The sequence below is a fragment of the Pinus tabuliformis genome, chromosome 2_2 (assembly GCF_031772625.1).
Source record: "Pinus tabuliformis cultivar Carrire ecotype Pingquan chromosome 2_2, CPIR1, whole genome shotgun sequence".
NCBI classification, from domain to species: Eukaryota; Viridiplantae; Streptophyta; class Pinopsida; order Pinales; family Pinaceae; genus Pinus; species Pinus tabuliformis.
The window spans coordinates 1,184,555,948-1,184,572,863 of record NC_142300.1 but is presented as its reverse complement, the minus strand read 5'-3'; positions in this window follow the sequence as shown (position 1 = coordinate 1,184,572,863).

The following is a 16,916-nucleotide window of genomic DNA, read 5'->3' as shown; positions in this document are numbered from 1 at the left end:
AACTATTCTCGCTTTGACATTAATGACAACATATGTATTAAACCATAATAAACATAAAAGATAAAAAAATGATAAATTAATTAATTAAAATTTTAATAATATATATATATATATATATATATATATATATATATATATATATGGAACAAGATAAATCATGGAGATTTTCATCCATTTTATCATGGAGATTTTTAATGTGTAAATAGGGTTTATTGCAATACCATGGGTCAATAACATGACTTATCACTACCATATGTTCACAAAACCATAACTCACTCCATATAACACTTGTTTATATGACAATTTGTTTAATTTTAGATAAAATTACAGACAGTCAATAATATATTCTATTGATTGTTGAATGAGGAAATTACACACATATTTATACAATCAATAGTCTTAAGATAGGAATGCTATCTTAGACGTACAGTAGTGTGGTTGAGAGATTCTCTCAACCACACACTAAACTAGGAGAAACTATATTCTAGCTTATTCCTATTATGTAGGAACAAACTCCTGAAATAGAAAATTACAACCATAGACAAGTAGGAATTAATTATTTCCAACTCCCCCCCTTAATGACTACTTGTCATGATAGTCAAATCCACCACCATCAAGCGAATTACATGCAAAAAACCTCCAAAAACAGAATCTGCCGCCCTCGGATAGATCCACAACTTCTCTGATCCCGCGGATCCCCTTGAAGGTGAATTGGCGCGATCTTGTACGAAAAACCCGCACCCATTGGCGCGATTAATGGCCTAACAGATGCGCCAGTTGGCCTTCCTGGCGCTGCTGTCAGCGGGAAAAACGTGCCAATCCCCTTCTACTCAGAAAAAATCATCTGAGTCTGAGCCAGGTGTTCTGTAGTCCACCTGCTCAATTGAGCACAAAGCTCTTGTGTACACACAGCCACAAAGGCAAGCTTGTCAAACAATGCATTGACATCCACGATTCCAGCCACAAAGGCACCTCAAGCCACATAGGCGATTCAGCCACAAAGGTAAGCTGGCCACAAAGGCACTTCAGTCACAAAGACCATATAGATGGTTTCTGGCTCACCACCAACTCTCACTTTCAAGTGATAAAAGATGGTTTCAGGCTCACCACCAACCATAAACCATTAAAAAGTGGTTTTAAGATCACCACAAACTTTCAGATGCCTTTAAAAAATCTTGCATATGATTCCACATTTTGGAGTTTCTCGGTACATACAATGACTATTACAATAACATGCTAGGGAGTCTATTCCACAAGCCACACTCACTCAAACAAAACATCTATTTTGTTGTCCACCATAAACATTATCGCTGCTCCTTTACCTCATCTGTGAGAGGTCCACTGATAAAGAAACCAGAACATAGGCACTCAGAGCCCCACGAAGAGAACACAATTTTCCCTTCAAGGACAGTTTTCAAGCATACTGCCTCATGCTTGCTAACTATCTGCAACAGACTCTCGATCATCCTCCAATCTCTAATGTAGCTCCAATTGATGTCGTTTTCACTGTCATGTGTTCACCATTCCCTGCAAATCTACTTAGTGTTGGAATGACCAATTCCAACACACATTCAGAATTGTGACAATAGTTGGTCAGACCAAAGTCACTTCAATAATAACATAAAATACCATGACATGAAATACTTATTATGAAAAAACAGTAGCATTAGCCCCAAAATCAACACGGTATACACCAGGCATCATTGACAATGCTCTTGCAAGTTCTTCACCGTATTTAACCTACTAGCCTATATCAGAATCTCTACCCAATTCCATGTATTCTCCTCTTACTAAACCATGCAAGCTTATGAGCACAATGTACAGGCGCTTTCCCTTATTGTTATCAAACCAGACTTGCAAGTCGGAGAAGTTCCGCGAAAAAAAATACACTGCATCTCCTTCGTGTCACCTCTGTAAGCGAGCAAGTCAAACGACGATGCTCCTCACATAGATCTCCTCCTCAAATGACGCTGCTCCTCAGAGCTGCTACCCACGGCTCCTTTGCTTCAACGGTCAGATCCACGCTTCCATTGCGTATGTCCACGCTGATCTCGACTCCTCCACGATTTTTCTTGGCAGATCCCAACACAGAAATTGAGATATTCTCAGCCTCGCCATTAATACATCTCCCTTCATGTTTTCTCGTCAATTCCCCGTGCTTCTCACCATTATTATCCCCCACAGGTCCCACGACAGCAACTCCAGCAATATCTCGGCCACGGCTTTTCTTGCCAGTTCCCTCTCTGGCTCTCAACACAACAGGACTCCATCCGTTCATGGAATCAGCAAATCTCACCAGGTTTTCTGGCGCACCAGTCTTCTTCGCAATATGTTCTCTTTTAGCAGAGAGCTCGGTACAGACGCTCTCGAATATGTCAAGCCCTCTGGTGGAAAAAGGATTCGATCTCTTTCCATGTTTCTGTCGGGATCTCGGCCTGCGCTTCCCTAGCTAATGGACAACGGATGACAGAAAAGGTGACGCTTCGTGACATGGATTTGCTTCATGCAGAGCTGGTGAACAAGATGGAGAATCCTGGTGGTAATGGCGGTCTTCCTGACGCTGGAGACGTTGGCGAACTGGCGAAAGGAGGACTTGTCCTTGAGAACGATGCGGTCCAGCTCCGGTACGTAAAGCTGGTTGGCGTTACCGCGGGCGGGGACGCTAAATCCGAACCCGTTGTCGGCGAGAATCGAACACGCGACCTGGAGGATCGTCTTCTCGATCTCGTGCTCCACGGCGCCTCCGTCCAAGTCGATGACCTCGCGACAGGCGTGCGGGAGGTTGAGGTCGGCCAGGGTTCGAGTCTCCGGCTTCTGACCCTGGGCTGCCTCAGAGAACTCCAACCCTCGATTTCGGCAATCACATAAAGAAGAAGCGGGGCAACGATCAGGGATACCAGACTGGGCACCAGCGCAGCGACCGCCCAATCCGTCCACCCGATGGTCCCCGCGGCAAGATCCAAGCTTTCTTCGTAGCAGATCATGTCTCAATCCCCAAATTGGATCGAAATCTTGCCACTGAAACCAGATCCAGATTCGCCATCTCCACACATGCGTAGAATTTGTCAACGCAGCAGGTCTGCCCTCCAATAGATTCACCCCACAGCAACTCCCTTCGACTTTCAATGGCGGCCTCCTCCACGGCAGTCCCAACGCCCTTCACATTGGCTGCAGACTCAAACAACATTGTCAACCATTGGATCTCAGCGTCCTGGCAGACCGCTCCACTCAAGCACTCAGGCCGCTCCACCACTTGAACAGATCACAAAAAATAATTGATGGACAAACAACATATACTAAACTCTTTATTTTCCCTCAGCCCAGGATGGGCCAGGCCCAGGAGGGGCCAGGCCCTCACAGGCTCTGATACCAAGATAAAATTGCACACTCAATAATATATTCTATTCATTGTTGAATGAGGAAATTACACACATATTTATACAATCAATAGTCTTAAGATAGGAATGCTATCTTAGACGTACAGTAGTGTGGTTGAGAGATTCTCTCAACCACACACTAAACTAGGAGAAACTATATTCTAGCTTATTCCTATTATGTAGGAACAAACTCCTCAAATAGAAAATTACAACCATAGACAAATAGGAATTAATTATTTCCAACTATTTTTCAATCAACTTTATCATGAAATCTCAACTCTTAATATATTTTACTATAAATATAGTAAAATATTTCATGAAATTAAATACCTACCATCCACATATTAATTATAATTAATTGAATTAAAAATGTAAAAATAAACCCCAAAATAAAAATATCTCTCAAGATAAAAACCAAATAAAAAAAAAAATCTAACCATTATCCTTCCTTTCCAAAAACAACTTTGAGGATCAATTTAACTAAAATCTAACCAAAGAGGAAGATAAAAAAAATTGACTTTCTTCATGACATCCCCACCTTGAGATGTCATAACTGTTGTAAACATTATTATTATTTTTTCCCTCATAATTATGCCTTTCTTCATGACTTTCCCCACCTTGAGCTGTCATAACTGTTGTAAACATTATTATTATTTTTTCCCTCTGCTATGCTAAACTTGTCTGGCAACAGGCTTCTCCTTGGTCCCGAAGTGTCTCCGTCATCGAGTCATCGCCAAGGTGCTTCAGGGTCCGATGCCAGAAGAGACACATCAAACACCTTGGCATGACACATTGCAAGAAGCAGTGTATTTAATACAGTCGTGTGCAATTGTTCTCTGTCGATATTCAAAGACAAATCAATAAACATTAATCATATATTTATATTTCAATTGACGTAGATTTGTTCCAGATAGACAATGTTTGATTATTCTGCCGATGGAAAATTAATGAGATCCATCCAACAACGCAACCCTCTAGCACTTTGGGATAACTGATAAGTTTATCAGACGCTTACACATTGAAAGATGCAGTGCATTCAATAGACGCTTCTAGAATTGTTCGCTACCGACATTCACAGACAAATAAATAAGCATTGTTCTATTAGAGGCTGTCATTCATAAGATGAATGCCACCGAGGCTTTTATAATCAGTGCCAAAGTTTCTCACAAACATAAATGAAGCATTCGACACTATTGAAGCGTCTAATGAGCAGATGAATTTTTGCGCTCAACAAAATTTCGTTAATAAGAATGAAGACTATCTCGTTATCTGAAGGAAGGAGAAAGTTTGGTTTCAATGCCTCGTTAGGAGATTAGAGTAAAATCGTTAATTAAATATAACTTGTGACATAAGAAGAAACTAGAATCGTTAACCTACTATGAAGGTAAGTGTAATAAAACTGATCTAGAAGAAATGATGGTCCAAACTAATTCAGCTACTCAAGGGAAATACATGAAACATCATTATTATAATTTATACATAGTGTGCATCAATATACTCCATGAAATTTCTTAATGTAAGTTTCACTATGAAATCCTTGATGTCTAGCCAACGTTGGCCGCGGTATCATTGATATTTTCTTAAGCCGCTTCGTTTGTATTTATTTTATTCTAAATCACTAAATTTCCTCCCTTGTAGCTATTGTCAAATTAGAACACACTAAACAGATACCGGCAACGATTTGGCAGCAATCTCCTCGATAATTTTTTCAATATTTTTGTCTGAAGACTTGCCTTCCACCATTGCCTCCCTAGCTAATGTCTTTCACTGCGAAGCGTTCTTCCTCATCTCAATGCCTCTCTCAGTTTCCATGACCATTTTGATACATTTCTCCACTTCCTCCTCCACGAGTGAGTCCGCTGATTGTTTATTCACTCTCAATCCCATCTTCCATTTCCTTTCAACCCATGTGGAATTAGTGATCTGATCACTACACTGAGGAACCGCTAGCATGGGACCACAAAGTAAGGCTTTCCAACATGAGTTCCATCCACAGTGGGTCATAAATGTGTGGAGGTTTGCCCTTACACCAAAAATCATAGGTGTTGGTAAATGTTACAACCCAATAACTAGGATCCCCACGGTGGAAATTACGGATTCCATAGAGGTGAGGTGATTCTTCCAACACCCCCCTTCAAATGCAACTCGGGGAATTGAATTTGAGTCCAAACTGATACCATGTGGAGGTTTGCCATTACACCAAAACTCCCACGTGTTGGTAAACGTTACGACCGAGTAACTAGGATCCACAGTGTATGGACCTGCGGTCCGTGCAATGAGTAGGGCGACCCCACCATCTGAAGGACTTGTGCGAAATACGAAGTGAAAAACCAAGAGGCAAGTTTATACGATGTTGGGGGAGTTGAGAGGGCAGTGCCACGAGTTGGGCGGGCCGACCCTCCACTTCGAGCGAAGGCAACATGTTGAACAAGTCGGCTTGGGCGTTGGGCATGGGTCGGCCAGGTGACACAACCCGCCACCTCCCCGTATATATTGGTGGAGTATTTATGGAGACGAGCCATCATCATTCGTCTAACTTTGAACAAGGAGTTTTGCAGTGCGTGAATGAGCCCGCACGACGGGCGGAACTCGGGTAAAAAGCTCGTTCAGAAAATTTGGGTGAGAAACTTAGGCGAAAAACGCGTGCACGAAACTCATTCAGAAAACTCAGGCAAGGGCGAATGCAGGCAAGGTCATCAGGGAGAAAACTCGAGCGAGGTTGTCGAGCAGAAAACCTGAGTGAGGTCATTTGGGTGAACCGGCCAAGGTCCTCTGGCGACCTAGAAGAAGTCGTTTGGGTGAGCCGAGTGAGGTTATCGGGCGACTCGGGTGAAGTCGTTTAAGCAAAACGGGTGAGGTCATCAGGTGACCCGGGTGAAGTCGTGTGTCGACTCGGGTGAACGAGTTCAGGTGAACGAGTTCGGGTGCATGAGTTTGGGTGAACAGGGGGAGGTGCGAATGGGCGGTCGGGCGAGGGCGCGCCATGCACGCCGAAACGAAGAATTGTGCGGATGGGCGACTTAGGTAGAGCACGTTGTGCACGACGAAACAGTGGAAACGGTGAAGTATTGGAATTGTGAACGGAGGTGTGACTCGTGTGGAGGCGCCCGTGTGTGGCGACTTGGTTATGACAAAGCGCACCCAAGCTGGGCAAACAACACGGTCATGCGACGTGGCGAACGAAGGGTTGGTGAGTCGTGCGGCGACCGTGCGGAGGCGTTGACGAGCTGGGCCACTGAGTTTGCCGAAGTTGGAAATTTGGTTAAGTGTAGATTTGGGGTTTCCCAATATTTAACTTGTACTTTATAAAAGTGAAGATTATATATATTGATATTGGGCAGACTCATATTGCAGGGAGTTTCTCCTCCTTTTTATACTGTTGTGCAACTGTATATGTGTTAATTGTTGTTGATGATGAATATGTATGGGTTTTCATCTGTATAAAAGATAAAGATAATACTTGGTAATGAAAAATAAACTAAGTATCGAATGTTAAGGCGTAGTCCATGAACATAAGTATTAGTGAAAAGAAAATGTTTGGTGGTGCCGCACCTCGCTATAACCGGTTGAAAGACTACCGTAGGTGTAAGGGCGTGACAGGTGGTATCAAAGCTAGTGCCGGGGAGCTAGTGCTAGTGTTGAGGCATTCAAGCTGATACACACCTGCACTTCGTGACAGGTGGTATCAGAGTTGGTGAACTGAATGAAGGAGATAATTCTATGAAGATCGAAGAGTTGAAAGGAAGTTCAAGTTTTGCAGGTGATATGTGGAATATCAGGATGATTCAGGTGAATGGTGAAACAAGTTTAGTAGAGGTGAAGCCTAGACTTGCTTGGGCTAAGCTAAATGACAAGGCATGGCAGGTTTGGAAGAATGTGAAGGGAAGCTCTTGCTTACCTTATACAGGTTGAAGTAGATAAAAGAAGAGAATCCCCAGATTCGAGATAAACTTGAAGTCTTGGAAGATAATGTTGAAGATGAACTTCTTCAACTTGGTTGGATAATGGAGCAAGATGAAGTTGCAGATTGTGCTAACTATGAAGAGGAAGTCGTGATAGTTGAAGATGTTGAAAATATGACGACTATGGAGGACGAACTTGAGATTGATCAAGTTGGACCAGGATCGTGCAGTTTGTAGACATGGATGGATGAGGATATTCATTTGGAGGAACCTCATGATGAAGTAAGTATTGATACTTGTGTTTCACTTGAGCATTTGGTAGATGAACTGTATGCAGGGAAGAGCAAAGTCAGTTTGCCGATGCAGGGGAGCATCTTACCATGGATGTCTATGATGAGACCTTGTATGGAGAAGCAAGGATTGTTGACTGTTATAGGACTTGTTGGGGTTGTTTGTGACCTTATGGTAGAAGGTACAAAAGCCCATGACAAGGGAGGAACATGATGATTTTTGCGGAGGAATGGGTCATGCTTTAGCCATATGGAGAACTGGCTAAGTGCCCGGCATGACTCATGGACAGATTAGAGAAGGGCACACACTGGAATTCGGTGGTACTTGGGTGGACTTCTCATGGCCGAGACCAAGAAGGAAGTCTTGGTGGAACCTTTAGTGCGGGAGCCATGGTGGAGAGATTCATGTGATGATGATATGGTTGGGTGACCGAGTTCAGTAGATCGGAATTGCAGGTTTGGATGAAGATGACTGATTGTTGTGATGGGTCTACTTGATTGGACTACATGGGCAACTTAGTCATGGACATCAGATTGGGGACATGGAGCGTGGCAATCTTATGCAAGGAAATGATGCAGAAGCACTTGTAGAGGCGTCACTTATGGGCATCCAATGAGGAGTGCCAAGGCAGGGATGTTGTGCAGGTGAATTTTCTGATTTGACATGGAGATGTTTTACTTATGAGCCGATGGAGATGTTGTGCACTCTTGTACAAGAAGACCATAGACTTGGATGAAGTTGTGAGCAGACTATGGAGCATTCTTACTACATGGAGAGCTGAGGCATCTTGCAGAGACTTTTGGGTCGAGACTTGTATGCTTGCTACAGTGTTGGTTGGGGATGGCTTATGGAGCTCATGATGACATGAGGTTGTGACTTTTGGGGACTTCATATATGGTGGAATTGGAGGATCTGATGCATTGAGGAGCTGAGGTCAGAGACATTGATGTAGGATGGGGTGCATACTTTCGAGTACATGTATGGGTATGGCTTGAAAGGGTAACTTGATATGGAGGATCGATATGAGACACTTTGGAGTAATGGAATTACAACGATGATGATGCCTTTGTGGCAACACTTGGGCATGGGTTGAGCCGCGACTTAACCACTTTTGACACATGGAAGCTGATTGATCTATGATAATGGGTAGCACATGGATAAATGAGGCAAGTGTATAGTTGTTTCTATGGCAAACTTGAGGGATGGCACATTACAAATATGATGGAGGTTGCTTCATGGACCTGGATGTGGCACATCGAGAGTCGGGATATGATCTCTTCACCTTGAGGAGATGGATGTTTTGTAGATGGATGATGTTGGGATAGATGCAACTGATTTCAAGCAGCACATTGACACCAAACATCATGGAAAACATGTTGTAGATGAGATAAGGACTACTTCATGGACCTGAGCATGGCTTATAATTATATGGAGATGGATTCTTGATTGAGTTGATGATGTGACAAGATGTTCAGAGAAACAAATGATGGTGGCATGAGGATGTGCATTCTCATGGCTTGAGAGTGACAGTTGGATTAGCTACCCAACTAGTTCAAACATGGGGGCTGGCATGTACAGAGATTAGTTAGAATTTGTTGGAGTATCATGGAGGCAGTTCACACAAGGATGATACATGATGAGATCGATATGATATGTTGCAGGAATCATGTAGCTTGAGATGGAGGGGCCAACCTTCCACGATGGGGAGCAACATGTGGACATTGTGATAGAGAGGTTGATGATCATTGATTGAGATGATTTCCGATGTATGACATACTGATGGGGTGTATGCCTTGGCATGGATACTTGGCGATAGATGGTTGTCGGGATGAGATATTTTTGAGGGTGACAATGACTTCAAGTGGGGGAGGATGTAAGGACCTATAGTCTATGCAATGGGTAGGGCGACTCCACCATGTGAAGGACTTGTGAAAAATGCGAAGTGAACAACCAAGAGGCGAGTTTATATGATGTTCGGTGAGTTGAGAGGCCAGTCCCACAAGTTGGGTGGGTTGACCCTACACTCAGGCGAAGGCAACATGTTGAACGAGTCGGCTTGGGCGTTGGGCATGGGTCGGCCAGGTGACACAACCCGCCACCCGCCCGTATATATTGGTGAAGCGTTTGTGTAGACGAGAAATCATCGTTTGGCAAACACGAGTTCGAACAAGGAGTTTTTTGGTGTGTGGATGAGCCCGCACGACAGTCAGAACTAGGGTGAAGAACTTGTTAAGAAACGTTGGGTGAGAAGCTCGGGTGAAGAACGCGTGCAGAAAACTCGGGCCAGGGCGAACTCGGGCGAGGTCGTTCAGGCAGAATTCGGGCGAGGTCTTCGGGCAGAAAACTCGGGCGAGGTCGTTGGGAAGAAAACTCGAGTGAGGCTGTTCGGGCGAACCAGGTGAGGTCATTGGGTGACCTGGGTGAAGTCATTCGAGCGATCCGGGTGAGGTCGTCAAGAAACCCAGGTCAAGTCATTCAGGTGAACCGGCTGAGGTCATCGGGCGACCCGGGTGAAGTCGTGTGGCGACTCGGGTGAACAAGTTTGGGTGAACGAGTTAAGGTGAATGAGTTTGGGTGAAGGGGTGGACATGCGGATGGGCGGCCGAGCGAGGGCGTGTCGTGCCCGCCGAGTCGAAGAATCGTGCGGACAAGCGACTTAAGTAGGGCATGCTGTGCATGACAAAATAGTGGAAACGGTGAAGTGTTGGAGCTGTGAATGGAGGTCTGACTCGTGTGAAGGCGCCCGTGTGTGGTGACTTGGTTACGACAAGGCGCGCCCAAGTTGGGAAAACAATACGGTCGTGCGACGAGGTGAACGAAGGGTTGGTGAGTCGTGCGGCGACCGTGCGGAGGCGCTAATGAGCTAGGGAACCGAGTTTGCCGAAGTTGGAAATTTGGTTAAGTGTAAATTTGGGGTTTCCCAAGATTTAACTTGTACTTTATAAAAGAGAAGATTATATATATTGATATCCGACAGACTCATATTGCATGGATTTGCCCATCCCTTTTATACTGTTGTGCAATTGTATATGTGTTAATTACTGTTGATGATGAATATGTATGGGTTTTCATCTGTATAAAGGATAAAGATAATACTTGGTAATATAAAATAAACAAAGTATCGAATGTTAAGGTGTAGTCCATGAACATAAGTATTGGTGAAAAGAAAGTGTTCGGCTGTGCCGCACCTCGCTATAAGTGGATGAAAGACTACCAAAAGTGTAGGGGCGTGACACCCAGGGTGGAATTACGAATTTCATAGAAGTACAATGATTCTTCCAACAAAATGAATCCACTGATTCATGAGAATGAACTTGGAGCTTGCAGCTATTGAAAACTTGACACCATAGAACAATGAGTCCCTGCTCTGAGATTTCTTTGAGGAAACCCTCCAGCAAGTTTTTGTAATTGGTCATGCCTCATTTGAAAGCCGAGAGACGAATAACCCATATGAAGTGGTGACCACTCGCCTTCAACCCAAGAGCTATTTCACAAGTTTTTTCTTTTGAAAGAACTGCAAGGCTTCCAAAAGAAACGTATAAAACAATTGCAGGGTCTTTCCTATCCAACCAATCTGTGCAGTTTTCACTTCTCCACAAATTTGCGTCGATGTATGCGTCTCCAACATCTCAGCTACCCAGGAAGGCCAATGGTGTGTATCGGAGCTATCAATTTCATTAAGTTTATTTCTTCCAATTCCAGTTCTTGAAATAAATTTCCCAGTCTCCACATCGATTCTGGAAGAGATTGGAATTGTTCCACTACGAATGGCGATAGAGTCGGGTGGGGATTTGAAAGTAGCAGAAAGGATGGCATATCAGAGACACTCAGTGATGGAAGTCCCGGTATTTCTATCGCGTCAACATTCTCCCACGTTTCATCCCACGTCGTTGCTGAACATAAGAAGAAGATTCAGATATAATTAGAATTTAGAAACACTGACAGCTACATTCTAAACTATAGACTGAGATACAATTCTTGTACTGCATATATATACCCATATTTCTATCAATAAAATGGTGATAAATTGAAAAAACTGTACAGGACTGCGTCCAGAAGAAAGATGAAGGAATATTAAATTTCTTTGCAATGCCCGAAATCCAAGTAAGAAAGGAATCTAGAATGATGCAAGAAATCTTGTTGCCCTTAGAGTTGAGCCTCTCGATTAGATTCCCCAATATCTATCCTCCTATGTCGAATGACATTTTCAACACTACCTCTACGTCGCTCCACTTGGAATCCGAAGTCAGTCCTTCTGAGATTGTCTCAAACCGAACTTCCTCATGCTTCTTTGAGGCTCCCAATACTGCATCTTGTGCCTGTATAATGCTCTTATGGCATGCCTCAGTTGTCACAAAGGTGACTCCGACATTTTTTGAGGTGAGCAGTTTGGAAAACTGCAGCATTGGATTTATATGACCCCCTGCTTGATATCAAACCACTAGAACGTGAAGTTTGTTGTAATCGAATGCCATTAATGACGCCATTCTCATAAAATCCAACGACTATCAACAAAAATTTAGTACAGAAAGTCTACAAATATTCTAGAGTTATTCTGTCGTAGGCAAGAGACTCTTAATTAATCATGAAATGAGGCATCTCACATCACAGGAATCCCACATCTCATGTCTGAACTGTGATCTGGTTTGAAATTTCTCTCGAGCGATCGTATAGCCTTTCTGATAATCTCTGATAAGATAAGTTTAGAGTTAAGGTAAGAGACGAAGTAACCCTAGGTTAAGAAGTGAGTGCTAGTAAAAGAAAATGCATGATTTTCTATCTCAAGTAAATTCAACACAGTGAAGATGTGAGACCAGGAACCCATGTGAAATCTCAAGTAATTCAACACAGTGAAGATGTGAGACGAGGAACCAAAGTTTCATAGGTTAACAATAGTAAAAACAAACAACAAAGACACGGTGCGGTCCTGCTTGGCATTTGACGTTACACGACACAATTTGTCTTTTTTTGGGTGGGGATGTATTTGACTATGTATTTCGAAAATGTCATGTCAACCATGACAAGAAAATAAATTTTAAACTTCTAAGAAATTTAGATCTATGGATTGATTAAAACTGTCTAGTAATTATAGTATAATATTTTGCTTTATATAATTTTGTTCATGATTAGACCACAAAACTCGTGAACACTCAACGTTCTTAATTAAACCACAAAAGTTGTGAACACTCAACCACCTTACCCAATAGTCAGACTACAGACTACATCCACAAGACTTTAACAAATATTTAAATTTAAACCTTTAGATTTATTTCTAATACCTACTTTGCATGTAAAAGTAGAGTCAAATTTGAAGGTTATCCCATTTAAATTTACAAAATTATTTATTTATTGCGTGAGGATTGTTTAGTATTCTCCTCTTCCATTTTTTCTTTAATGTTTGGCCTATTATTTGCCATAAATAAGTTAACACTGAATTCTTTGAATAATGGTGATAGGGAATGTTTATTTTTCTCCTCTTCAATTTCTGCTTTCAAGTTTTTATCAGAAAGTGCAGAACTTAACACAACGCAGCTTGTTCATTCCATTACCAAACAAGTATTTTTATACACAGCTTAGAAATTTCTAGATTCTAGTTGTTAGTGGCTTCTTCAACATGCTATCTAAAGTCTCCAGATGATTCACGACAACCTCATGAACTTAGAGACAACCCCCTGAACTCTCGAGAAGACTTGACACCTAAGACAGTTAATGTGGACAGTGGTTGGAATTAATGTTTTTCCAAAAAATGAACAAGTTGTGTTGTGTTAAGTTCTATGCTTTCTGATATAGTATCAGAGCCAGGTTAGCTATGAGGAGAGGTTAGTAGTGTCTACGAAGGCCGAATCTAAGTTGGAAGACCGTTGTGTATTCGGAGTAGCTACTGCGGTGGAGAGTGCAGTCTTGGAGAGTTGCTACATTTGAGATCCAACACTGTGTGGAGTTGAAGGTTGTTGGGAGAGTTTTTGGAAAGCGCTAGTGTTTGTAGCTCAGTGAAGAGGGCTTGCTAGTGTGTGGTGTGAAGATTGTTGTGGAGCGCAGTGCTAGCTTATTTTTGTTTTCAACTTGTTGCATTTGTTGTTTGTCAGTGCCAGGAGGTGGTGCATACGTCTTGTTGTACTATTGATGAATATGCGATTTCCGTCCTGCTTTTGTGAATCCTTGTGAAGGTGTGGCTGAGCCAAGGGCGTGTGAAGCCATTGTTTGAACGCAACACTGGTGTGTTTCCGCTAAGAAGCTAGCGCAATGTGAATGAAGCATTAAGCCTTGTGCTATTGTAAAGCTGTTGTGGTATGTGCCTCTTCCAAACTATGGTCAAGTGGACCTCCCCATACCGTGAAAAGAGTGCAACCGTTTCAGGCCGAGTAGTAAATTGCTAAAGTGGACAATCTAGTTCTAGAGAGCGCATTTCCAGAGGCATATCATTGTTGGAACATCGAGCTTGTGTGTCGCCAGTGTGGTGAAGATCATAGCGATGAGGTGTGCCTTTGCTAAGTTGTGAAGCTTGTGCCTACTCGGGCCTAGCAAAGAATGGAGTAAAAAAATAGTTGTTGTGTGGAGAAAAAGTCATGTGCGTTGTTGAATTTTCTCAAAATGTAGTAAAAGAAAGGTGGGTCGATTTAAATAATGGAAAGTATTTAATACATTTATAAACTGTCATTGAAGTTGTAAAAGAACCTTGCGTCAAAATTAATTTGGAGACTTTTAAGGGTCTTTTGTTTTAAGTAGGCTAATCAAAAAAAGGTTCATTGATATATGTGGAGATATTTATGTTATTCCTAAAAAAAATGGATTTGTTTATTGTGAATGGTTCATGGTTTAAATTGAGAATATGAAGGCATGATTTCTGTTTAGGCTACTTGCGCTACGTGGTTAACTTGAGTTTGTTATTATGGTTGTTGAGTATGTTGACACAGGTATACAGGGTTTAGCTTTAGGCACTGTGAGGGGCGAGTGCAGTAGTTTGCGATGTTTGGTGTTTCATGCTAATTATTTCTTTGAAAATTATGTTTAGTATGAATTGAAGTGTGGTGAGGAGCGAAAGCTTATTGTTTGTTGTAGATTTGGTTCTTTGCTACAGATTTGGTTTTGTGATTAGAGTGATGGGTGAACAACAGAGACAAACAAACAATCATGGAGAAAATTGAAATACTTGAGGGGAAAGAATGAAATAGTAGAAGAATTAGAAAATTTTCGAGTTATAGAATCTATGCCTAATGAAGATATGAATCAACATGAAGACTTTGAAGACACATATGCAATATTGAAGCGACTAATGCTAGTTTTGCCAATTTTCTCAAGTAAAAATTTTAATCTTTGGGAAATTAAAATAGAAGGATTGCTGGTTTCAGTAGATTTATGGAAATTTGTCCAAGAAGCTTCTATGAATTTTGATGATAAGTGTAGAAGTGCAGTAGCATTACTTCTCATTATATCAAACATTTTGTCTAGTATTTTGAGTGGATTTGGTGAAATACATAATGCAAAAATATTTTGGGATGTTCTTGACATGAAGTATAGTATGGAGGGGAGTGCAAAAATTGAAGATGATGAAAGTGGTGTTGTTAAAAATCGTTATTGTGTTGAAAGAATCATAAGTGGGATCAAGACTGAAGGCATCTTTGTAGTTGACAATAGAGTAGCATGTGATAGTGAGGAAACTCTCTGTGAGGTAGAGAGATACAAAGTCAAATTTGATTAGAATTATGTATCGCATGAAGAGTAGTTCAATCTCACACATGGAAAAGATCTTATTGATAAGTTGTTGTTTGGTGAGAAGAGTTACCTACGTCCATAAACAAATCAAATGTAGGACAACATGTTTGCAACAACAAAGTTGATTAAAGAGGCTCAAGACATGTATCAACTAACTATGTTAACAAAGAACGATGAAGGAAGAAAAGCTATGTTAAAGTAGCAGAATGACAATGGTTATTTTTATGAATCTAACCTTGATTTTAAGTGTGCAGATATTGACAGCCAAGAAGAAACAATAAAAAAAGAAATTCCAAGAGTTAAGAACAAACATAAATCCCAAGAACCTGCAACAATATTGAATACAAAAAATGTTAACCCTATCTCGAATAACATGTTCAACATTACCTCTACGTCGCTCCACTCAGAATCCAAAGTCAGTCCTTCTAAGATTGTCTCAAACCAAAATTCCTCAGGCTTCTTTGAGGCTCCCAATACGGCGCCTTGCTCCTGTATAATGCTCTTATGACATGCCTTGGTTGTCACAAAGGTGACCCTGACTTTTTTCAAGGCGAGTAGTTTGGCAAACTGTAGCATTAGATTTATATGACCCTGCACTGGATAATAAAACCACCAGAACGTGAAGTTTGTTGTAATCGAACACCATTAATGACACCATTATCATAAACTCCAATGACTATCAGCAAAAATTAAGTACATAAAGTCTACAAATATTCGAGAATTCAGTTTATCAGGGGCTCTTGGACTCCTAATTAATCATGAAACGAGGCATCTCGCATCACAAGAATCTCACGTCTCACGTCTGAACTGTGATCTAGTTTGAAATTTCTCTCGAGTGATCATATATAGCATTTGGTCCAGTAGCATAAGTTCAAGGGTAAGGTAAGAGACCTAGTAACCCTGGCTTCAAAATTCAGTACTAGTAAAACCAAATGTCTTAGTCTAATGATTAAGCTTTTTTTACTAAAAGTTTTGGAAATTCCAGTTATATTTTGAAAAAATCTAGTAGGGTAAATCTAAGTAAAAGCTAAAAAATTTCAAATTTTAGTGATATTTTGAAAAAAATTAGTAAGGTAAATCCTATTAAAAGCTATCAAAATTCATAATTTTAGACTTAATAGTTTTGAATCTATTTCCACCATCAAAAATATGATTCAAACACTAGATCTACACGATTTTTTGAATTTTTTTGTGATCCCAACCACCCTCCTATCAATTTCTCCACCCCTATAAATGACTCCAAAACAAATACATGATTTTCTGTATCAAGTAAATTCAACACAGTGAACATGTGAGACCATGAACCCAAGTTTCACAGGTTAACCATAGTAAAAACAAACAACAAAGACATGGTGCGGTCCAGCTTGGCATCTTACGTTACGCAGAACTATTTCTCTTTTTTATGTGGGGACGTATTTGACTATGTATTTCTATAGTGTCATGTCAACCATGACAAGAATATAAATTTTAAACTTCTAAGAAATATAGATCTATCAATTCGAGAAAAATTGCCCTTAAAAGATAAAATTGTCTAGTAATTATAGTTTTTTTGTTCATGTTTAAACCACAAAACTTGTGAACACTAAACCATTTTAACTAATAGTTAAACCACATCCACATAACTTCAATAATT